This window comes from Arvicola amphibius, chromosome 4, assembly GCF_903992535.2.
Source record: "Arvicola amphibius chromosome 4, mArvAmp1.2, whole genome shotgun sequence".
In the NCBI taxonomy this organism is placed as follows: Eukaryota; Metazoa; Chordata; class Mammalia; order Rodentia; family Cricetidae; genus Arvicola; species Arvicola amphibius.
Window position 1 is genome coordinate 43,740,120 of NC_052050.1, and position 25,901 is coordinate 43,766,020.

General features: G+C 41.0%; 1 protein-coding gene across 1 annotated transcript in view; it reads left to right on the plus strand.

Moving 5' to 3' along the window:
- Positions 1–2,437: 2,437 nt before the first annotated feature.
- The window catches only part of Taok1 (TAO kinase 1), a 95,634-nt gene continuing 72,170 nt past the window's right edge, over positions 2,438–25,901 (plus strand). Inside the window, 1 exon segment of the mRNA XM_038325002.1 lies at positions 2,438–3,075. The gene's annotated coding sequence lies outside the window, so the exon portion shown is untranslated.

Here is a 25,901-nt window from a genome sequence, read left to right on the forward strand (position 1 = left end):
TGAACTCAGGGCATCAGACTTTAAAGGCAAGATCTTTTACCCACAGTGAGCCATCTTGCTAACCCTTCACTTTATTTCCCCCCTCTTTGTTTTATATATATATATATATACATATATATATATTTATATTTATATTTATATATATATGTATACACACACATAGTTTTTTTTACATCCTGACCTTGGTTCCCCTCCCTCCTCTCCATCCAGTCCTGGAATTTGCCCTATTTGACTGGACTGGATGCTTGTGAGTCTGGCATCCTCTTTATCTCCGCAGTCTGGGGATTATAGGTGGAAACCCTATGGGTGCCAGGCATCTGGACTAATGACCTCCTGCTTGTGTGGCAGGCACTTTATTAGCTGAGCCATCTCTCTAGCTCCAGCACAAGTCTTCTTAAATGGCTTTAGGTGTTCTTTTTGTGTATCCACTTGGTTTTGAGTTTCATATAATCCAGACAGGCTCAAACTCTTTATGCTTACCTTTACTTTGAACTGCTGATTCTCCTGCCTCTACACCAAACACCAAAATACTGGGAGAGTTACAGCCATGGGTCACCACACTAGAAAAACAAAACAAAACAGACACAAATGCAGATCCGGTAGAGGGTACCTGAGGGCATCGGACAGTATAAAGCTAGAGTTACCGCTGGCTATGAGCTGCCCCTCATGGGTGCTGAGCTCTGAACTCCTGTCCTCTGCAAGAGTAAGCAGTACTTGCTCTCAACTGCTCAACCATCTCTCTCTCTCTCTCTCTCTCTCTCTCTCTCTCTCTCTCTCTCTCCACACACACACACACACACACACACACACACACACACGTATATGTGTATACAGGGTGTTAATATGTTGCCTAAACTAGCTTTCAACTCAGACTTGCAGTTTCTTGCCTCAGCCTCTTGTGTGGTGCATTACAGATTACTGGTGTGCACCATCACAACCCAATCCATTCACTTGTTGGAACAATGGAGGCTGGGATGGGCCAGTCTGTTCTACATAAGGAGTCCCAGGCTAGTGAGGTATAAGGGTGACTTGAGAGAGACATGTGTGTGTGTGTGTGTGTGTGTGTGTGTGTGTGTGTGTGTAAGGGAGTGAGGAAACAAACACTACCAGATTGATGTTTTTGTTTGTTTGTTTCAGGGTTTCTCTGTATAGGTTTGGAGCCTGCCCTGGAACTAGCTCTGTAGACCAGGCTGGCCTCGAACTCACGAAGATCCACCTGCCTCTGCCTCTCAAGAGCTAGGATTAAAGGCCTGCACCGTTTTTTTTGTTGTTGTTTTTTGTTTTCTTTTTTTTGGGGGGAGGGCAGGGTTTCTCTGTAGCTTTGGGGCCTGTCCTGGAGCTAGCTCTCGTAGACCAGGCTGGCCTTGAACTCACAGATATCCGCCTGCCTCTGCCTTCCAAATGCTACTGTGCTGGGATTAAAGGTTTGTACCACCACCACTTGGCTCTTTTCTTTTCTTTTCTTTTCTTTTTTTTTTTTTGAGACAGGGTTTTTTTTCTGTGTAACAGGCCTGCCTGAAACTTGTTTTGTTGACTGCCTTGAACTCATTGAGATCTGCCTGCCCTCTGCCTCCCAGGTGCTGGAACTAAAGGCCTTTGCCACCACCGACTACTGGATGGATTTTAAAAACCAGTTCTAAACCCATGATAAAATTTACCTCTTTCCTTCATAGGATCCTTTGTTTTGCTGCTTTTTAAGAAAGAACTATTTTGATATTTTTTTTAGACTGGATCTCACTGTTTATCTCTGACAGACCTGGAACCCACCATGTAGTAGATCAGACTGACCTAGAACTCAGATCTTCCTGCCACTGGCCCCTGAGTGCTGGGAATAAAAGGGTGTGCCACCAGTTTGCTGCTTTTATACTGAAAAAAGTTTCTTCCTAAGTCCACAAAGCCTTTTTAAGTTGCTTTCCTTCCATCACAGATATACAGGGTGGTTTACAGGCAAGTCTAACTGCCGTTCCAAATTCAACTATTAAGAGTCGTACGAACGCAGCTACTTAGTGATTATGCTGCCAAGTTTATGCCTGGATCCCACGAAGAGTCCAACTAAGGTGTGTAGGAATGAAATGTTCTACACTTTGGAGCAAACTTTTACTTTGGCAGGATTAGTGGGAGGCTGATGTTCTGGAGGTGGGAAGGGGGGGAAGAAGAGTGCAGACAAGCTCATCTCCCTAGGATTTCCGGGCTGAATAGCATGCACCTGACGTCCGCGTGGCAATACCCAGCTGACTATGGAACTGGACCCAGCCCAGCACTCAAGGCAGACCAGGCAACGCCGCCCTGCCTAAGGCTTCGCGCGCTCCCGGGGACGCGCGCGCGCACGCAGGCGTATCTTGAGCAGGGTCGGGCCTGTCAGGCAAGAAATCTCGCGAGATCTGAGACTGAGATGTCTGTCGGGAGGAGGGGAGTGGTGTCGGGGAAAGGGGGGGAACCTGGGCAGCGGCCGAGCTCTGTGGCTTCAGGGCTTGGAAGGAGAGAGGGAGGGTGGCGAGGAGAGTGAGTCGGTGCCGCCGCCCGCCTGAGGAGAGAGGAGGGGTCCCGCTCGTCTTGCGCCCTTCGCGGGCCGAGAGCGCGGAGCAGTCGCGAAACTCCCAGGCCTCTCGGCCCCTGGGGACCCCGCCCCGCCGCCCGCCGGCCCGCGGCCTCTCTTCCCTTTGTGAGCGCCCCCTTCCCAGGGGTGCTGGTGGTGGCGGAGGGGTGCGCGTGGGCCCGCCCGCCGAGGGGCCGCGGCGGGGGACCGACTGGGCCTCGGCTGTGAGAACCCGAGGCGGCCGAGGCCCGGGCCGGTTCCCCCGAGGCGGCGGCGGCGGCGGCGGCTCCCGGCACTTCCCCGCGCCATCTTAACTGAGTCCGAGCGTTAAGGGCGCCTCCTCGACCCCGGTCGTCCCCTCGTCCCCCCCTCCCCCCCCCGGCCCCTTGTCGCAGAGCTTGGGCTGGGCGGCTGGGGGGGGGGCGGCGGTCTGTCGCCGGGCCCCCTCCTCCTCACTCCTTGCTCTCCAGCACTGCGGCCACCGGAGCGCTCCAGGGGTCTGCGCCTGCCTACTCCGCCCCAGATCTGCCGGCGAAGGGGTAAGGGCACCTCTGCTTTGGGAAAGGAAGACATGGAGGGGGCGGGGAAATTCGGCCCACTCAGGCCTCTGGGTGGAGGGAGAGATCTAGGGGTAGAGTGGGGGAGGGAGACAAGGAGGGTCTGTGTTTCTGTGGGTGGGGTGAAGACACTGGTGAGCTGGGTGCCCTACTGTTTCTAGGGGCCAGAGCAATTGCATTCCTTTTTCCTGAGGGTCACCGGAAGAGGTGGTGGAAGGGGATGTTTCTAGGAAGGTGTGGCCCTAGTAGGGAGATTTGAGTTGACGTGCACCCCGACTTAAAGGCGCGAGGTCCCTTTCAGGTCTCCTCATCCTGCTGCTCCTCCTTTGTAGTGTCTGTATTCTTGGGAACGGAGAATGCTCTGGGTAGCCAACTGGATAACTCCCCCGCCCCCCCCCTCAGGAAATCTATACCTTCTGTAGGGGGTGATGGAAGCATTTCTGTCCCCCCCTTCCCCCTCTCTCTGTCCTCTAGTCTACTGCAATGCTGCAGAAGTCCAAGTCAGTTTCTTCATACACAGATCCATATATATATATATATATATACATATACATATATATATATATATATATATATATACACACACACACACGCAAGTAATGGCACTTTCCATGGGGAGGTTAGTTTTTTTTCCCTTTGGTTTTAAGTCGATTACAGTACTGTTCGGATTCTTCCCCTGAGATATGCCCATGGGAAGTATGAACGCTCTTGTTACTGTTGGTATATGGCCTCATGTTAGAACAGTTTGCTTGCTCTGTTTTGAGAGAGAGGACGCCTGGATTGACTTTTGGCACGGCGGTTGGATGGGTTAGTTTTTGTTAGGATTTAATAAAATAATTTTATATCCCTCCCATTATTCTTTCCCCTTCCCCTTTTCCTCTTTAGCTTTTGTAGTTCTTGGAGAATTATTAGAAATTATTATATTCAAACTGTCAGATGATCAGACATTTGCCCCTGGACTGTGACTTTGTAAGATTAATACTGTTTTGCATGACATTGATACAGAAATTTCTGAAAATGATTGTTATAAACTTTTATGTAGCTGATGTTGCTTCTTAAGGAAATGCGGGTGGTCTGTGTCCTGTACTCCCCGCTCCCCTTTTGCTACATGTCATACTTGTTTAAAAGAATCCATCTTGTCTGGTTTGCCAACAGAACTTGTTGATTTTGTCCTTAGTAGAGTAGAAGTAAAAATAGCAGTTTGGGCATTCTGGTAAGTTCCTTCTGAAATAAATTAGCATTCAGGTCCTGAAGAAGTCTTAATATACATTTTTTACTCTTTCTTTCTTCCTTAAAGGAGTCTTGATGTACAAACACATCCCCCCAACCCCTTTTTATAGAAAGGGTCTTTGTGTTCAGGCTGCCTTGAACTCAGCAATCTTCCTGCCTAACTCTCCCATGTGCTGGGATTACAAGTGTGAGCCTCCACACCTGACTCCATTTTTTTCTTTAACTATTTAGTTTTATTAGTGAAATGATTTAAAAATGTTCCATATGTGAATATTAGCAGTAATAAAGATTACTAAAATATGTTAATGAATTGTCTTGACATTTTATTAACAAATGATATTTGATGTCTGAACTTAGTTACTTTTAAGTTATGAATACAAAGATTTAAAGCTGTAGCAGTAGTGTTAGGCATTGATTTAAGTTCTATCTCATGTAGCACAGGGTAGTGTAACTGTGTAGCTGAGGCTGACTTACTGATAACCTCTGTCTCCAACTTCCCAAGTTCTAGAATTACAGGTGTCTGCCTGCCACCATCCAGTTTAAACTAAACAAACAAACAGAAAAACAAAAAGAAAAGGCAAAAAACCCCCCAAAAACCCAGGATCTTGGCTGGGCAGTGGTGGCACACACTTTTTATTTCAGCACTTGGGAGGCAGAGGCAGGTGGATTGTGAGTTTGAGGCCAACCTGGTCTGCAGAGCTAGTTCCAGGACAGCTACGACTGTTAAACAGAGAAACCCTGTCTTGAAAAACCTCAAACAAACAAACAAAAAACCCAGAGTCTCTTTGAAACCCTGCCTTAAAAAAACAAAACGAAACAAAAAAACACCAGGGTCTTATTACATAGTAGTGAGTTCCTTGGCTGACCTGCAACTTGCTATGCAGGCCAGACTGGCCTCAAATTCACAAGAGATCTCCCTGTCTCTGCCTGCTGTGTGCTGGGATTACAGGTGTGGGCCACCATGCTGGTCCTAAATTTTTTTTTAATTCATGATTTTGAGAAAGCTGCGTTATGTTTTTCTCAAAATGAAACTTTCTGCCTTATTTATTTTAATATTCATTTAATGTAAGTAGCACCATTCATTTGATTCTTTCTCTCTTTTGATGGTGGAACAAGATTTCGTGCAGTCCAGATTATCTTTAAATGTTGTGTGGCTGAGGCTAACCCTGACCTGAACCTCAGGTGTAATCTGTGCCAATGTGCCTGGAATTTGTTTTGTTGAGGGACTTTTTTTGTTTTTGTTATTTTGGTTTTTCGAGACAGGGTTTCTCTGTGTAGCTTTGGAGCCTGTCCTGAAACTCTGTAGACCTCAAACTCAGAGAGATCCACCTGCCTCAGCCTCTTGAGTGCTGGGATTAAAGGCATGCGCCATCAGTGCCCACTGAGGGTGGTTCTTACTATGCAGTCCTGGCTGGCCTTGAATTTGTGGCAGTTCTTGTGCCTTAATCTTTTAGTGCTGAGCTTTTGAGCCAAGCTCTATTTGACTCTTTACTTCATGACATAAAGTGCATGTTGTCCTATTTGCAGGATATATAGTTTTCTCCCCATACAGGAAAAGTTAGGCCATGCTTAATTTTTTGTTTTATGGTTTGTTGTTGATAATGGGTTCATATCATACTAGCAAATATAAATCCAAACATACTGCTTAGCAAAGAGTGACTATTTTTATCTTGGAAAGATGCAAGAAGAGCGACTTATCAATAATGGCCACAAAACTTAAGGATATACAGGGTATAGGTTTAATTGCTTACTTTACTATTTCATATTAGAACTAAGTTATCTTCTTTATAGCTGGCAGGAGTGGCAAAAGTATGTTGGTGATCAGTTAGAGAAATTTATTATTAAGGAAAGAACTATCTGAGGGTTATTTCATGACTTCTGATGCCATTGTCAGAGAATACTGAGAGCTGTTAGTCTGAGCTGATTCCAGATTAGTGTGGTGCTTATGTTTCTAAATAGTTCATCCACAAAATGGAGTGTACATCACTTCCTGTTCTTTCACAACTGGCTCTTTCTCTGGATTCCCTTTTAATGACTTAATTTTTGGCATTTTGATATCTGATTTGTTAATTTGGTTATTCTCATGTTTTATAAGTGGAAGAATTTCTAAGAATTAACTGTTTAGAGGCTTTTAATGGAGTATTTTTTTTTTAAGCATCTCATTGTGAATCCTAGCTGGCCGGAAACTCAGTAGGTAGACCAGGGTGTCCTGAACTTGCTGCAGTTCAGTCTTTGCCTCTTGAACTGTGATTACAGGCGTGCTCCACCAAGACTGGTTTAACTGAATTTGCTTTGTAGACCAGGCTGGCCTCAAACTCACAGAGTTCCTCCTGTCTCTACCTCCCAAGTGCTGGGATTAAAGGTGTGTGCCACTACTGGCCGATTTAAGAGTGTCTTTTAAGAAAATGTGTATGTCCATGTGTGTGGGATGATGTCGAGTCTCTTGCCTTATTCCTTTAAAGCCAGGGTATCTTGGTTGAATCCAGAGGTAAGCTGATGGCCAACAAGCCCCATTAATTCTCATTTCTGTGCCTCCCACAATGCTGGGATTACAGGTGCACATGGCCACAACTAGGTTTTTCTTATATGAGTTTTGGAAATTTAAACTCAGGCTCTCATGCTTGTTCAGCAACTGCTCTTACCACTGAGTAATCTCACCTGCACCAAGAATATCCCGCTCCCACCAGTTTATCTGTGTTGACCAGGCTGACCTTAGAGATCGCCTGCCTTCTTAAAGTTGGAATTAAGGCATTCACCACCATCACCTGACTTCAAGAATATCTTTTTTTTTCTAGTTCTTTTTTTTTCCAGTTTATTTATTTTTTATTAAAAATTGCCATCTCCTCCCCTCCTCCTCCCCCTTCCCTCCCCTCCCCTCCACCCATACCCCCACTCCCTCCCTCTTGAGGCCAAACAGCCATCAGGGTTCTCTACACTATGTTGAGACCAAGGTCCTCCCAACTCCCCCCAGGTCCAGGAAGGTGAGCAACCGAACTGACAAGGCTCACACAGAGCCCGTCCATGTCGTAGAGACCAAGCCCATCGCCATTGTCCTTGGCTCCTCGGTCAGCCTCCACCATCAGCCACCCTCAGAGAGTCCGATTTGGTCGCATGTTCCATCAGTCCCATTCCAAGTGGACTTGGTGGTCTCCCATTAGTTCTGTCCTGCCGTCTCAGTGGGTGAACGCGTCCCTCATGGTTCTGACTTTCTCATGATCTCTCTCCATCCGCTCCTCATCAGAACTTTGGGAGCTCAGTCCGGTGCTCCAATGTGGGGCTCTGTCTCTATCTCCATCCATCGCCAGGTGAAGGTTAAGGCTCACAGTGAGCCCGTCCATGATGTAGAGTTCACATTCATTGCAAGAATATCTTAATAGTATCAAAACATTGCTTCCATTCTAAAGAATGATGTCTTAAATTTAAACTTTGATGAAAATTACCTATTTTGCTGTGCTGGGGATCAAACCCTGGACCTTGAGAATGCTAAACAAGTAATCCTATCATTGAGTTACAGGACCAAGTATATGTGCACACTAAATAGGAAGTAATTACTATGTTTTCTATAATTATATATATTTTTTGTTGTTTTGTTTTGTTTTTTGAGACAGGGTTTCTTTGTAGCTTTGGAGCTTGCCCTGGAAACTAGCTCTTGTAGACCAGGCTGGCCTTGAACTCACAGAGATCTGCCTGCCTCTGCCTACCGAGTGCTGAGATTAAAGGCGTGTGCCACCACTGCCCAGCTATAATTATATTTTTAGAGAATTTTTGAATGTGGCAATTTTTTGTATGTTAATACAAAATAAGTATATCTTAGGGCTAGGGTTGTAAGTCAGTGATCAACTTAAGGTTCTGGGTTCAATCTTCAACATTGTATAAATTGGGTATGGGAGAACATGCTTGTAATTCTGTCAGTGACCTGTAATCCCAGCATGGAGGTGGAGGCAGGAAGATCAAAAGTTAAAGATCCTTCTTGACTACAGATTAAGTTTAAGTCTAGTCTGGGCTACATAAGACCCTGTTGTAAAAAAAAAATCTATATATGGAAGCATATAGTGGTATTAGTCCCATATTATGATACCATTCTACCAATAACAAAACATACTGATTATAGGATGCTTGAAAAATTTGATGCTTACTCTTTTTAAAAAATTATTTCTACGGGCTGGAGAGATGGCTCAGAGGTTAAGAGCACTGACTGCTCTTCCAGAGGTCCTGAGTTCAATTCCCAGCAACCACATGGTGGCTCACAGCCATCTATGAGATCTGGTGCCCTCTTCTGGCATGCAAGCATACATGGAAGGAATGTTGCATACATAATATTTTTGAGACAGGGCTTCTCTATGTAGCTTTGGCTGTCCCGCAACTTACTCTGTAGACCAGGTTGACCTCGAATTCAGAGATCCACTTGCCTCTGCCTCCCAAGTGCTGGGATTAAAGATGTCTGCCGTGCCTTCTCCTTTGTTCACTCTTGAGTGATCATTCACAATTCTTTCTCCTTCTCTCCCTTTATTTCTTTGTCTTTCTCTTTCTAATATGTATCCTGCTGCCCAAAGAGTCCAGTAGAAGGGCATCACATCCCCTGGAACAGGAGCTGCCATGTAGTTGTTGAGAACTGATCCTTGATTCTCTCCAATAACAGCAAAGCCAGGAAGTGGTGGCGTGTTACAGAGAAACCCTGTCTTGAAAAACAAAAACAAAATAATAATAACAACGGCAGGTGTTAACTGCTGAACACTCTTTCCAGCAGTATTTTATTTTAATTAATTAATAATATTTTTTAGTCTGGGTCATGCTGTATTGCATAGTAGCCTATAGCAGTGTGGTCCTTGAACTCAGTGTTCCTACTGTTCTTACCTTTGGGTTTTGGGATCACAGGCATTGAATACCACACAAGCTAAAATTGAATGCTGTTTACTAACCATAAGAGATAATTTAAGAATTTGCTGGTTCTACTTGAGCGTAGTGGTGCGCACCTTTAATCCCTGCAATTGGGAGGTAGAGGCATATGAATCTTTGTCTGGCCCACAGCAAATTTCAACCAGGAGACATGAATACTTAGTAAACACTGTAAGTTTTATAAGGGTCAGCTATGTTGACATTGGAACTAGAGTTAAGATTGTTTTCTTCATGTCATCTAGAAACTGTGCTTTTGTTTGCTGGTTGCCCAGACCCGAATAATCACACAAAAACTATAATAATTAAAACACTGCCAATGACTCAGGCATATTCCTAGCTAGCTCTTAGATCTTAAATCAACCCATTTCTATTCTTTTATATTTTACCACGAGGCTTGTGGTTTGTTACCTCACATTTTGCTTCTTGGGCATCTCTGACTCTGCCTACTTTCTCTCTATATATCTCTGTTTGGATTTCCTGCCTTGCTTTACTCTGCTGAGCCATTGCCTGAAATAGATTTATTCATCAACCAATAAATGCAACACATATACAGAAAAACATCCCATATCAGTGTTTGGCTGATTTATGCTTTAAAATTGGTTTGTTTATTACTCCTATCCCTTTGGTTATCAGTAGTCTGTTATAACAGCAAACTTCATTTTTTCTAACTTAACCATTTAGAAATTAGAAGCTTTTTGGCTAAGGGCTGCTGTTCAGTTCAGAATCATATATGAATTAGTCTCTAAAAAAAGTCAAATTTATGTAGTTGAATCCGATATAAAATGGGACTGTCCCATTAAATAGAGTGTCAACATATGTTCATCTATCCGCCTTTTAGGTTTCTGAACTTATTCATGGCTGGATTTTTTAAAAAGTATATTCAAGGTTTCCTGTTATAAAATGTGAGAAGATTAAAAACTTTTTAGTGTTTGGTTTTATTCCATTGCTGGGTTAAAATACTGAATTTTTTTTTTAGTGATAAAATTTGATGTTTAATTTTGTTAGCAGTGTTTCATTCCTTCTAAAAATCAACAATTCCTAGCTAGCTACTAGGAACAGTTCCGTTTGAGATGTCTCTGTCATCATTTGGTAACAATTCTTTGTATCAGTATCAGTCTCTTCCATTTGTGCTAGAAGCAGATTTTTGTTGTTTCTGAATTATAGTCTAGTGACAAAATTAAAAGCTGGAAGAGTTTTTTAAAATATAAAATTGCCTCTAAATAAGAGTATATATTACTAAGTACCATGCTTACTAGCTAGGTATGCTATTCTTTTTAAAATGTCAATTTACTACTTGGGAGACCTTGGTAGCAGGATCTCTTGAGCTCAGTTGGTAATTCTAGGCCATTCTGGGCAACACAAGGAAACTCCATTTCAAAACAAGCATCAGTATGTGTTAGGCATTTATTTATCAAGTCAGGGTTTATGTAGCCAGGCTGGCTATGAACTTGTGTAGCTGAGAATGACTATGAATTTCTCATCTTCCTGCTCCACCCCCCAGTGCTGGGATGATGGGCATGTTCCACTGCATCTTTTTTTGTGGTGCTGGGGGTTGATTCCAGAACTATGCACATACTAAGCACTCTACTGGAGTACATCTGTACTTCTCCAGCTCTTGTTCTTTTTACTATGCCGTCCATACTGGACTTCCCAGGTGCTGGGATTACTGGGTGTGCACCATTGTATCCAGCAAAGCTATTATTTAAATGTAACTGCATTTAACAGTTCCCTGACTTATCTAAGCAAAGAAAGGCCATTTTTTCTTTTTCTTTCTTTAAATAAAATATTTATTTATTTATTATGGATTCAATATTCTGTCTGTGTGTATGTCTGCAGGCCAGAAGAGGGCACCAGACCTCATTACAGATGGTTGTGAGCCACCATGTGGTTCCTGGGAATTGAACTCAGGACCTTTGGAAGAGCAGGCAATGCTCTTAACCTCTGAGCCATCTCTTCAGCCCCCATTTTTTCTTTTGATACATTAATTTTTTTTAAAATTCTGTTACTTTTTAGATTTAAATGAATGAGTGCTTTGTCTGCACTTACATATGTCTGTGTAATGTTTGTGTACCTTGTTCCCACAGAAGTCAGAATAGGACATTAAATCTCTGGAACTAAAGTTACGGGTTGTGCTACCAGTGGGTGTTGGGAACTGAACCGAGGTCATTTGCAAGAGCAGCAAGTGCTCTTGACTGCTGAGTCATTTCTCTAATCCCTTTTAATTTTTTTGATCAAGTAATTTTAAGCAGGTGAATTACATTTAGAAAGGCATGCAAAGTTCAGTTTCTATAAAATAATTACCAGGTAATGAATGGGACAGAAGCAGTCATAGTAAAATTGGCATATTTTAAAGTTGAGCTTAAAATTATTATGTTTACTTTATTGGTGAGGAGGCAAGGTAAGAGGATAGCTTGTAAATTTTTTTTTTATTTTTTTAGAGAGAGGGTTTCTCTGTGTAGCCCTGGCTGTACTGAAACTCACTCTGTAGACCAGGCTGGCTTTGAACTTGAAGATCTGCCTGCCTCTGCCTCCTGAGTTTCTGGGATTAAAGGTGTGTGCTGCCACCACCTGCTCCTAAAAAAACATTTTGTGTGCATGTGTTTATTCCTGAGTATATGTATGTATATGCACCATATGTATGTTGTATCCTCAGAGACGAAAAGAGCACGTTAGACCTTTCTGGAATTGGAGCTAATACAGAGTTGTGAGCCACTCAATGTGGGTGCTGGGAATCGAACCCAGGTCTTTTGGAAGTGCCACCAATACTCTAACTGCTGAGTTATCTCTTTAGTCCATCTAAGCTTTTTTATTTAGATAGTCTTTGTAGTTGTGTCTTCACCTTGAAAATATATTAATGGAATATATTAGTTTGACAAATTAGTATATATGTGTGTGTATAATTTTTTATGTTTTTATGTGTATGCATATTTTGCTTGCATGCGTGTCTGTTTGTCATGTTGATGCCTGGTGCCTGCAGAAGTCAGAAAAAGGGCCTCAGATCACCTGAAACTGGAATTACAGATGTCATGAGCTGTCATGTAGGTGCTGGAAATTAAACCTAAATCCTCTGCAAGAAAAACAAATGCTGTTAATGATTGAGTCATCTCTTTAGGCCATTTTTTTCTTTTTCTTTTAAGTGCATTGGTGTTTTGCCTGCATGTGTATTTGTGTGAAGCTGTTGGAACTCCTGGGGCTAGAGTCACACAGACAGTTAGAGAGCCGAAATATGGGTGCTAGGCATTGAACCTTGGTCCTGGAAGAGCAGGCAGTGCTCTTGACCCCTGAGCCATTTCTCCAGCCCCCATATATTTTCTATTCTTTTTTATTTATTTATTTTTGAAACGGTGTCATTCTGTAGCCCTGACTGACCTGGAATTCACTGTATAGCCCTGGCTTATAATGAGTTTGTAACAGTCCTGTCTCAGTGTCCTAAGTGATGGGAACCTGTATGAGCCGCAGTGGATGGTGCATGCCTTTAATCCCAGCACTCAGGGAGGCAGAGGCAGGTGGATCTCTGAGTTCGAGGCCAGCCTGGTCTATAGAGTGAGTTTCAGGATAGTCAGAGATAACACAAAGAAACCCTGTCTCGAAAAACAAAAACAAACAAACAAACAAAAAAAAAACAAAAAAGTTACTGTCCTTATCCTGTAAGGGTTTTCTTTATTTTTAAGTCTTCTACATAATTTATTTTCAATTTATATAGATATTCATAGAAATCCAAGGTCTTCTCATGATAATTACTCTAAGCCATTACTTTCTAGGTTGTGAGTCATTAATGTTGTGGACTCAATTTAGTAAGTACAGTACCAATTAAGTGATGAAAATGTCAGTGTGGTACATTAGTAAGGGGTAACATTATTAAGGCAAATTTGTTTGCTATAAGGTTTTCTGGGTACCTTGTTATCTTTTGGTTAAGAATTCTATCCCAGCTGAGTATGGAAACAGTTGTCTTACATATGCTAGGCAAGAGCTCTTCTAGATCCCCTTTACTTCTAATTGCATGTCTTTGAAGAATGCTTGTATTGCCTTTATTTCAGTAATTCTCTACCTTTAAATCTTTACTGATTTCGGTGTCTAGTCTTACTTGCTCATCATATTGGTATATTTACCTTTCCTAGGTCTTAAGTTTTGGTAGGTATTAAGGACTTTATCAAAGAGATCCTGGGGAGGGTTAATACTCTAAAGAGTTTTGCAAGTAATTCCTGAGATTTTTTTTGGTTTTTCAAGACATGGTTTTTGTGTGTAGCCTTAACTGTCCTGGAACTTGCTCTGAAGACTAGGCTGGCTTCAAACTCACAAATAAATGTCTACCTCTGCCTCCTGAGTGCTGAGATTAAAGACATACACCACCATGGAGCAGCTAACTCCTGAGGTTTTTATAATGGGAATATGTGTCACATCTTATGTATAATGTATTGTATATGGCAGAATTAGTAGGGAAAACTTTCTGGGATTTCTGAAAATTGAATTTGTGGTCTTGTTCTTAAGTGAGTTTGTGTACTGCTACTGAAGTATAATCCTGTCTCCCTGACCCTCAAAAAGGAAAACTTGTATTTTTGAGATGTGGTCTCATGTATCTAAGTCTAGCTTCAAATTTGTTATGTAGCCAGTGCTGGAATTACCACCTTGTGCCACCTTCTCTGATTTATGTGGCACTGGGCATCAAACCCAGGGTTTTGTACATACTAGGTAATACTCTACCAACTAGACTCTAGCTCTAGCTCCCTTATTTATTTATTTATTTATTTATTTATTTATTTATTTATAGTTTTTCACTTGTTGCAAGGTTCTGCTGTATTGCTCAGGTTGGTCATGACCTTCTGGGCTAAGTGATCCTCCTATGTCAGCTTTCAAGTAGCTTCAATTTAGAGGTATGCACTACTGTGCTCAGTAGTAAAACTTTTTATTTGAAGAATACTAAGAAAGTAATATTTTTTTGCTTGAGAATATAGATTTAATGTTCAAATATTAATTATGGTATATAGTTTATATAATGAATATAACTGATATACTAAGTGTATTAAAGATTTCAGTGTGAGGCAGCCGTGGTGAAGCACGCCTTTAATTCCAGCATTTGGGAGGCAGAGGCAGGTGAATCTCTGTGAGTTCGATGCCAGCCTGGTCTCCAGGACAGGTTCCAAAGCTACAGAGAAACCCTGTCTTGAAAAACCAAAAAAAAAAAAAAAAAAAAAGATTTCAGTGTATTTGTATGTTATAGACCTTGTGTTTTGATTTCTTTTAATCCCTTTATAGAAGTAATTATTAGTCTAGGTTTTTTGTTTAAGGAAGATTTGGGGCTAGAGAAGACAGTTAAGAGCACTACTTCTCGCATAGGACATGGCTTTGATTCCCAGCATAATATGAGGGGAACAGCGGGTGTCATTGTAGGGTGGCAGCCTTGAATTTGCTATGTAAACAAGGCTGATTTTGAATTCCTGATCCTCTTAAGTGCTGAAATTACAAGCATATGCTACAGTGCCTGGCCTTGTAGTTTGTGTGTAGATCGATTATGCCAGTTTAATCCCGTTGAGACCAAGAAAGAGATTAATTCAGGAAAAGTTGATGAAACAGTATTACTAAGCGAGGTCAAAATTTTTTCTTTTTAGGGTTAGGAATTTATTAGGATCAGATTTTTTTTTTGTTTTTTTTTTTTTTGTTTTTTTTTCGAGACAGGGTTTCTCTGCAGCTTTTTTAGAGCCTGGTCTGGAACTAGCTCTTGTAGACCAGGCTGGCCTCGAACTCACAGAGATCCGCCTGCCTCTGCCTCCTGAGTGCTGGGATTAAAGGCGTGCGCCACCACCGCCCGGCAGGATCAGATTTTAATACTCATCTTTTGCACTTTATTTAGTTAGCACTGTGTTAGCATTCAAGTATTTTTGAAAATTTCTTCCACATTCCCCTTTCCCCTTTCTTTCTGGGAGAGAGGTCTCATACTGCAATTCAGGCTAGTCTGAAACTCATGATGTAATCTAGACTGATCTCAAACTCACTTCAATCTTCCTATCACGCCCTCTATGGCAGTAGTATTATACAGATGAGCCACCGTGCCTAGCTCCTTTTTCTCCTTTGAAGCATAAACTAATTGGTTTTCTTTCTTTCTTTTTTTTTTTTTTTGTTTTTTTTTGGGTTTTTTTTTTTGTTTTTTTTGTTTTTGAGACAGGGTTTTTCTGTGGCTTTGGAGCCTGTCCCAGAACTAGCTCTTGTAGACCAGGCTGGTCTTGAACTCACAGAAATCCGCCCGCCTCTGCCTCCCGAGTGTTGGGATTAAAGGCGTGTGCCACCATCGCCCGGCAACTAATTGGTCTTCTACACTTAGATTCTGTTTTGGATTTTTTGTTTTGATGGTAGATTATTGCATAAAATATATTCAGTACTGAGAGTATAAAGTTTAATGTGAAGCTCTACAACTTCCATTCCAAATACCTATTCTGACTGTATAGAAAGTTCATTGAAGTTGGGCGGTGGTGGCGCACGCCTTTAATCCCAGCACTCGGGAGGCAGAGGCAGGCGGATCTCTGAGTTTGAGGCCAGCCTGGTCTACAAGAGCTAGTTCCAGGACAGGCTCTAGAAACTACAGGGAAACCCTGTCTCGAAAAACAAAAACCAAAAAAAAAAAAAAAAAAAAGTTCATTGAGTGTATAGCCTTTGGTTCTAGTTAATTCTGGTGTGTAATGTTTTTATTTATCTACAAGTTTTTAATAATAAAGTGTAAAATTAAAACAAAAAATCATAGTCTGTAAGCCACTTGATTTACTTATGGTGTAATAAGTACAGAAACCAGTTTTAGATTAATACTTTTTGGAGATAACAGTTATAAATTGTGATTTTTTTTTTTTAATGGCATGTGCTAGGAAAACACAAAATCCAAACATAGGTTGGTGTCCTCATGTTACATTTTTTTATTACACTTATTTGTCTGTGTGTGCACTAGCGTGTCCCACATGAGGAAGTCAAAGGACAACTAGGACAACTTGGGGCAGCTGTTGGTTGTCTTCTTCCACTATGTGGGTCTTGGGGGTTGAGCTCAAGTCATCACTCTTGGCAGCAAGTGCTTTATCAGCTGAGCCATCCATCTTCTCTTTTATGTATGTTTTCTTTTGTTCTGAATGCTACAATCTGCACTGTCCGTGGTTATCAAAACAGGTTCAGTTAAGACTTATCTGTATTTATAACATAGGTTTTTTTTTTTTTTAATTTTCCACCTCAAGAATTATTTATTTATTATGCATACAGTGTTCTGCCTGCAGGCCGGAAGAGGGCACCAGATCTCATTATAGATGGCTGTGAGCCACCATGTGGTTGCTGGGAATTGAACTCAGGACCTCTGGAAGAGCAGTCAGTGCTCTTAACCTCTGAGCCATCTCTCCAGCCCTATAACATAGGTTTTTAAATGTGTTTTTTACTAAATTCTGCAGGAGACAGAAATAAGTAACACCTGATACCATCTTAATTTGAGTAGTTGAGTAAGGTCCAGACATAGAAATAAATACATGCAATACAGAATTTCTCAACCATAGCATAGCATCAACATTTGGGAAAGGGCAGGCTGTTACAGAGATCTGTATTGTGCATTGTAGCATATTTTTAATATCTCTGAATTCTGCTCATGTTGTAAGTGGCAAGCCCTTGTCTGCTCATTCTGGCAGTGAAATTTGTCTCCAAATGTTGCCAGATCTTATCTGGGGAGCAAAATCACCACTGAGAAACATGTTGGTGGAGTGGATGTTGAGGTGCCGTGTACAGAGAATGGTTGCAGTACAGGTCAAGAAACAGTTACAGGGTGTTCAGGAAGAATGACTCCTCAGGGAGTAAGATTCCTCTCTCCCCAACATTCTCTGTGTAGCCTAAAACTTCTCTGACTCCCAAACACTGTGAATATATGTGCACACTACCATTCCCAGCCTCTGATACTACGTTATATCTTCAGCTCTTTTTTTTTCTTTTTTAAAAATTAAGTTTATAATCCTTATTTTTTGTTGTTTTTATATGTATGATGTATGTATGTTTGTTGTGTTGTATGTACATGTGTAGTGTGTGTGTTCTCAGCTGGTGGCCAGAAGACGACTTCAGGTGTTGTGCTATATATTGTTATTCTTTGAAGTTCTATTTTGTTCTGTTTCTAAATGATGTGAAAATGATAAAAATAGATATGCGATAAAAATCTGATTTGTGTTTTTTATTTTATTTATTTTTTGTTTTTTGAAGCAGGTTTTCTCTGTGTAGCTTTGGAACCTGTCCTAGAAGTAGCTCTGTATACCAGGCTGGTCTTGAACTCACAGATCCACCTGCTTCTGCCTTCTGAGTGCTGGGATTAAAGGCAGGCACCGCCATAACCAGTGTTGTATGTATGTATGTATGTATGTATGTATGTATGTATTATTTACTTACTTATTTATTTTGGTATTCTAGACAGGGTTTCCCAGTAGTTACAGGGCCTGTCCTGGAACTTGATCTGTAGACCAGGCTGGCCTCAAACTCATAGAAATTCATGTGCCTCTGCCTCCTGAGTACTGGGATTAAAGACATGACACCACTGCCGGGCATATTTTTTTTAAACATTTCTGCCCAATATACCTTATAATACCTTCTCTGCCTGTGTATATGGTGTCATTTTTGTGCTCCTTTGATGTTATTATTATTTTTAATCTTGGTTTATCTGTTTAGGTACTCTTCAACAAAACTGTCCCCAGTGCTCTAATTATTCTGTTCTTGTTTTTTTCAAGAGTTTTTTTTGGACTCATTTTGGTGTTCTAGTGTAGTACCTAATAAGATGCCTTTCTTTTGTGTAATTATTTATCTTAGCTTTATCAAAACAGTTATCATGTATTCCTTATTTAGTGCCTCACATAGGTCATGTAATAGTAGAATCTCATTGACATTCTTTAAAGCTTTGGATAGCAACTAGCAGTCATAGAGAAATTGGCAGTGGACTAGGGCAACTACAAAAACCAAAAAGTATAGCACAACTCCATGAGTCTGAAAATCTTTATTTTCATTGTGTTATACTGAAGAATCAGAAACTTAGAACCAGAAAGGATCATAGAAGTAATTTTACTATTGAACATGCTAAATAAAAATTTCTGATATGGGTCATAGTAGATCTGTTAACTTCTTGAGATGAACGCAGTGTGTTAAGTTGTATACAGGAGCAGTTCTTCAGGGGGAGAATTCATAATTTGTTTGTATTCTCAAGGTATCTGAAAAAAATACTGTTTTATCTTGCAAAAAATAACAAATACTTGAGGCTCAAAGATAGTTGAGACATGAGAGATGTCATTGTTATTCATAGTAATGATCCTGATTAGATAGGAAGCTTTTAGATTTACTGTGCTCTGCTTAACAAAGGGAAAATATGAATATGGAAGAGCAGCTGCAGAGATGTCAGTGTCAGGAACATTGCCTGCTCTTCTGAGGATCTGGATTTGGTTCCCAGCACCCGCATGATAGCTCACAACTATATGTAACTCCAGTTCCAGGGGATTTTACCTGTGTTTCTGATCTCTAGGGGCACCAGGCACACTCATGGTGCACATACTTACATGCAGGCAAAATACTCATACACAAAATAAAAATTTTTTAAGTTTTTTTAAAGAGAGTTTTTTAAAGAGAGAAATATCAGAAACATTTCTATCTCTAAATAAACTTTTAAGAATTTTTTTGAAGGTCTTCACTTTTTTTATTCTTATGTACAAAGACTGGTGTTGATCTGTTTCACTGGGTAGAGTCTTGAAGAATCCATTCAAGGTCTCGTAGCCCAACTTAATGAAGTCCTTGAGTACTGCCGGAAACACTGGAGACTGGTGTGTTCATACCGTGGCGGTTTTAGCATACGCCGGCAGGAGCCAGATCCCTGGTCGAACTTCCACGGGTGACTCCAGTAGAGCTGTTGGTGACCCATGTTGCCTCACTGATGGCTGACTAGCCAAGAAAAAAAAAACCCGAACTTTTAAGAATTTAAAATTTGAACCAGGCATTGATGACACATACCTTTGGGAGGCAGACACTGGTGGATCTCCGAGTTCAAGGCCAGGCTGGTCTATGGAGTGAGTTCTAGGACAGCCAGGGTTACACAAAGATTGGGCTGGGGAAATGACTCAATTCTTAAAACTGATTGTTGTTTGAGGGGAGTTGAGTTTGATTCTCAGAACCTACATCAGGAACCTCACAACCATCTGTAACTACAAGGGGATCTGATGCCGTCTTCTGGCCTCTATTGCCCCCTCTCATGCGTATACATACAACAGACACAAACACACACACACACATACACTCACATATTTATATATTAAACAAAGAAGAGCTTACCATTTATGGGCTGGGGCTATTTAGCTCAGTTTGTAGAGTGGTTAACTAGTGTGCACTATGTCATAGATAGATCTCCAGCATTGAGTAAATAAGGTGTGATGGGACATATCTGTAATTCTAGCATTCAAGAGATAGAGGTAGGGAGTTCAGAAGTTCAAGGTCATTCTTAGCTATATAAGGAATTTGAGACCAGTCTGGGCTAGAGACTTTGTCTAAGAAAGAAAGAGATGAGGAGGGTTAGGGAAGGATGAGGTCATCAGTGTAGGGTTATAAATATATATAGTGCACACGCTCTCTTTTCTCTCTCATTCTCTCATTCTCTATCTCTCTTTCTCCATATATATAGCTTATATATCTATGTATAAATGCACACACACATACACACATACATACATATATATGCTTAATATGATTCAAACCTTGTATTCAGTCGTTTCTTTTTCTATCTCTGTGTATGTACACTTTTAAATCGAATGGTTGTGGTGTTTGGGATGGAATCCGGGGCTTTGCACTTGTTAGGCAGTGTTCACTACTGCTGAGCTGCATTCCCAGTTCCCGAGTAAGTATTTACATTTAGTTTATTCAGAGTGTTGTGCAGCCAAAGCATTTTCTTATCCAATGCTTTTTTTTTCTTTTTTTTTTTTAAAAATAAATATGTGCACTGGTCCTTTGCCTGCATACATGTCTGTGTGAGGATGTTGGATCCCCTGGAACTAGAGTTACAGTTGTGAGCTGCTATGTTGATACTGGGAATTGAACCAGGTTCCCTGAAAGAGCAGCTAGTGCTTGTTCTTAACTGCTGAGCCATCTCCCCAGCACCCCAAAGCGTTTTCTAACTGCAATTCAACATCAGGGCACAAATGATTTCTTATTGTCTCTGTTCTCTTCTCCTAATAGTCACTAATCTTTCATTCTGTTTCATTTGTCAATTTGTATATTGTGTCAGTTTGTCCTTATTTTTCCTCTAATTTTATCCTTTCATTTTAATATGTATGGGGGTTTTGCCTGTGTGTTTGTTTGTGTACCACATGTGTGTGCTGTGTCTGAGGAGGCTAGAAGAAGGTGTCTTATCATCTGGAGTTGGAATTACAGGCAGTTGTGAATCAGCATGTGGTGCTGGGAATTGAGTCCAGGATTCTCTTGAAGAACAGTCATTGCTCTAAACCATTGAATTATCTCTTCAGCTCCTTTTGTTGTTTTCTTTTGCTTGTTTTTTTCCTTGAGACAGGGTTTCTCTATGTAGCTCCTGCTGTCCTGGAACTCACTCAGTAGACAAGGTTGGTCTCTTACTCAGATCCTCTTTTGTCCCCCAAGAGTACCATCATGCCTGGCTACCCCCCCCCCCCCTTTTTTTTGCCTTGAGACAAGGTTTTATGAAATTCACACTGTTCTCAAGCTTGCTGTGTAGGCCAGGCTGACCCAGAACTTCTAATCATCCTGCTTCTACCTCCCACCTGCATTACAGGTGTTCACCATCATCCTTTACTTATGTTTTCCTATTCTGGATATTTCATATTAAATAGAATCACACGATATGTAACTTTTTGTATATAACTTTTTTGTAGTATCACTGCTATATCTCTTTTATGACTGAATAATAGTATATGCTTTTCTTTTTTCTTTTAAGGTTTATTTATTTATTATGTATACAGTGTTCTGGGCACCAGATCTCATTACAGATGGGTATGAGCCATCATGTGGTTGCTGGGAATTGAACTCAGGACCTCCAGAAGAGCAATCAGTGAGTGGTCAGTGCTCTTAATCTCTGAGCCATCTCTTCAGCCCCTTAGTCATGTTTTTCAGTTTATCTATCGATGGTCATTTACACTGTTTCTGTTTGTATTGAAACAGGTTCTCTTTGTGTAGTCCTGACTATTTTAGAATCCAATATGTAGACCAGCATGGCGTTGAACTCACAGAGATCTTCCTGCCTCTGCCTCTGTGCTGGAATTAAAGGCATACATCACCATGCCTATCTTAGGCTGTTTTTTTTTTTTTTTTAAATCTCCTGTCAATTATAAATGATGATGTTGTAAATATAACTTTTAAATATACTTGAGTATACCTATTTTCAGGCCTTTTGAGTATGTACACTAGAAGTTGTCTTTATAGACATCCTAGTGATTGTGAAGTTGGCTTCTTATGGGTTTGCTTGCATTTCTCAAGTCATTAAAAATGATGTCCATTTTCATGTGCTTTGTATAATATATTTATATATATAATATATATGTGTGTGTGCATATCTTATTTATTTATAAATGTAGCAAGGTTCCTCCCCTTGCTATCAGGAGCTAGACATGGAATTTAGTTGCCACCTCTCTCTCAAAATTTTCCTTGTATTTGTGTGTACATGTGTGAGTCTGTGTAAATGTATATCACTTGTGTTCAGGTACCCAGAGGCCAGAAGAGGTGTTGGGTACCTGGGAACTGGAGTTACAGTGGTTGTGACTCACCACACAGGGGTACTGGGAACTGAGCTCAGGGTGGAAGAGCAGGAAGTAATTTTAACTGCTGAGCCAGCTCTCTAGTCTCTAGATACAATCTGTCTATAGTGTCCATTAATTTGGTGTCTATTAATTAAACTTGAATGGTTCCTTGGCTTTTTTTTTTTAATGTATTTTCCTGAGTCTGTGATAGTTGTTTTGCTGGTAATTGCCATTTTCACAAAAATACCTGTGACAATTAGGTTATAGATATCTAAATAGCAAGTAATAGAGTAGAGTTTAGGTATCTAGTTTGATCTTAAATTTTATTTATGTTAAATTTATGTGTGTTCTTTGCATGTATACCTGCACGCCAGAAGAGGGCATCAGATCCTATTGTAAATGGTTGTAAACCACCATGTGCTTGTTGGGAATTGAGCCCATGACCTCTGGAGGAGCAGCCAGTGCTCTTAACTGCTGAGCCAGATCTTCAGCCCTCTAGTTTGATCTTAAATAAATAAAAATGATATCTAAATTCGACTAAAAAAATTCCTTCACACCCATCTTTTGCCATTTAAAGGCATATGCCTATAGTTATGCAAGGAGTGTGGATTTTGTTTTGTTGTTTTTGAGACAGGGTCTCACTGTGTAGATCTGGCTGGTGTCACTGTAGACGAAGTCATCCTCAAATCTGCCTCACTGCCTCCTGAACGTTGACATTAAAAGTTTGTGCCATCATGCTTGTCTTATTGTCGGATTAAAAACAAATACATTTGTTGTATTTGTATATACCTGCCTTAGCCTAAGTGTGTGCATGACCATGCTGGCAAAGCCAGATAAGCAAGTTGTATTCTCTAGAGCTTAAGTTACAGGCAGTTGTGAGGCATCTGATGTGGTTGTTGGGAACTGAACTCAGGTGCGCTCTCTCTCTCTCTCTCTCTCTCTCTCTCTCTCTCTCTCTCTCTCTCTCTCTCTCTGTTTTTTTTTTTTTTTTTTGAGACAGGGTTTCTCTGTAGCTTTGGTGCCTGTCCTGGAACTAGCTCTTGTAGCCCAGGCTGTCCTCGAACTCATAGAGATCCGCCTGCCTCTCTGCCTCCTGAGTGCTGGGATTAAAGGTGTGCGCCACCACTGCCCGGCTAAATCAAGTTCTTTGAAAGAGTAGCAAGTGCTTTTCACTGCTGCGCCATCTCTAAGCTCCCCCAACCCCCAGAATGATCTTTTAAAAAACAAACAGTATATAGTTATCATTCAGAAAATGTAAAATACTGTTGTCTCCTTCGTATGGTATATCTCAGCCTCTTGATTCCTCTCTTCTCCGGAAGCTACCAGTGCTATAAGTATTTTTCTAGTAATAGTTTATGTGTATAATGAAAATCTGTTTTTTTAACCCTGTCAGTGATCTGGGTATTTAAGCTTAATTCTTTTTTTAAAAAAATAATTTATTCAATTTTATTTTGTGTGTATTGTTGTGAGTGTGTCAGATTCCCTGGAACTGTAGTTATAGACAGTTGTGAGCTGCAATGTGGATGCTGGGAATTGAACCTGGAACCTCTGGAAGAGCAGCCAGTGCTCTTAATCACTGAGCCATCTCTCCAGCCCCCTAAGCTTAATTCTTTTTAGCTAGGTGTGGTGGCACATATCTTGTCATTTGAGTACTTGGAAAGCTGAGGTAAGAGGCCCAGGCAGGAGGATCGCAGAAGCCAGCCTGAGCTATCCAACAAGACTCCAATAATATTAAGAGTTTATATTAATATAACTCTTTAATAGTAGTAATATTTATATTGATGTAATGTAGGGTTGTGTATTTTCACAGCACTTTTATATATATAACTACCATGTCTTTACAACCACTTTGTATAGTAAATTAAAACTTAAAGCACAAAATTTAAAAATTACTACTTAAACTGCATAAAAATTGATGATCTCATAAAAATGATAGTATTGTAACTTCCTTTGTGGTGCTGAGAATCAAATCCAGGGCCTCACATACTAAACAGGCACCCTACTACTGAGTTATGTTCCCTCTGTGGCCCCTCCACCATGTTTGTTTTTGGGACAGGGTTCTTGAACTTGTGATCCTTCTGCTTTGGTGTTAGGAGTAACTGGGATTACAGACTTGTACGTAGTCCCAGCACATAACTTTTTCTTGAGAGAAACTCCCCCCCCCCCCCCCCCCCCCCAAGACAGGAGCCCGTCTTGGAACTAGCTCTTGAAGACCAGGCTGACCTCGAACTCACAGAGATTGCCTGCCTCTTCTTCCCGAGTGCTGGGTAAAAGCATGTGCCACCACTGCACAATGATACAAACTCATTCTATGGCCCATGTTAGCCTGGAACTTGAAGTAGTTCTGTCTCAGCCTCCCAAATGCTATTTGTGAGCCAGAATGTTCAGATTCTGAGTCTCTTCCTTTTTTCCCCCCTTTTTTCTTTTTTTTAAATTAAAGCAAAATAAAACAAAGTTCTTCCATAATAGTCTAAGTTTCCTTCTCTGTATGTGTTGTGTTATGCACACAATTGTATACATTAATGTGGAAACCAGAGAAGACTTTCAGATGTCTTCTTTCCCTGTGGCTCTTTGCTTTATACTTTGACAAGGACTCGAATCCTGGAATTTGCTGGTTTTTAGATAGGCTGCTAGCAGTAAGCCTCAGTGTCCGTTCTGTTACAGGTCCTCCCAGAGGTGGCGTTATAAACATATGCAGACATGTTTGGCCTTTTACATGCATGGTTACTGGGGATTCTGGGATCTTCATGATGCTTTCAGGGCAAATCCTCTGAGTCTTGTCCTCAGCCACCAAACTTGTTGAGTGAAATGTCTCTGTCTCTCTCTCTCTCTCTTTCTCTCTTTCTCTCTCTCTCTCTCTCCCCCTCCCCCCCAGACGGACTTACACTTGGCTGTCCTCTATAGATCGGGCTGGTCTCAAACTCACAGAGATCCGCCTGTCTCTGCCTCAGTGCTAAGATTTAAAGGTTTTTGCTACCACTGCCAGGCTAAATGTTTCTCTTTTCTTCCCCATCTCTCTTTTGTGTGAAATAATGCAATTCTAATGTTAACTGACTAAAATTAACACCAGAATTGCAGCTTTAAAAGGGCGTGGTGTCCTGGGAGATGGTTCAGTGGGTGAAAAGTGCTTGCTTTGCTCTATAAAACCCCCAAATCCCATTGTGGAAGGAGATAAGTGACTTCTGAAAGTTGTCCTCTGACCTCCAAGCATACCATGACAAAGTAATCTCTGCTTGAACATGAATGTTCATGTAATACATAGAGTGGGGGCACGATCTTAAATTGATACTATAGCTCAATAGAATGCCTATTTAGTATTATAATATACCCCTAGGGCATATACTTAGATTGTTCTTCAAAAGCAAACTAGTTTTTTTTTTTTTTTTTTTTTTTTTTTTTTTTTTTTTGCGGGGGTGGATGTCTGAAAGCCACTCACATTTTTGATCATCTGTCTGCAATTTGGGAGATCCTCTTGACTCCTCCAGAGCAACTTAGACAATTCAGGAAAGTACTGTACTTACTGGTACAGTTTTATTACAAAGAATACAAATTAGAATTAACCTTACCAGAGTTCACTTCACATAGGGCAAGGCCTAGAAGGATTTCTGTTACCTTCAGTCCTTGGTTAGTAATCATCACCCCTATCAGGCTCACAGAGATCCTCACATCACCTCAGGCTCACAGAGATCCTCCTGCCTCTGCCTCCCAGTGCTGAGATTAAAGGCTTGCGCCACTACAGCCCGACAGTATTTTTATCTTTATCAATACACCAATTAAAGTTTTTATGATATCTGCTCTATACTTTCTTGTTGCCAAGAACTTAGAAATTGTGTTTGTGTTTAATGGGGGTTTGCTGTAAGTTAACCCCCAGCTTGTGATCCTCTTGCTCAAGTGCTGATAAATCAGGCAAGAAACATCACTTTTGGACCCAGTGATACTTTGAATAGTAGT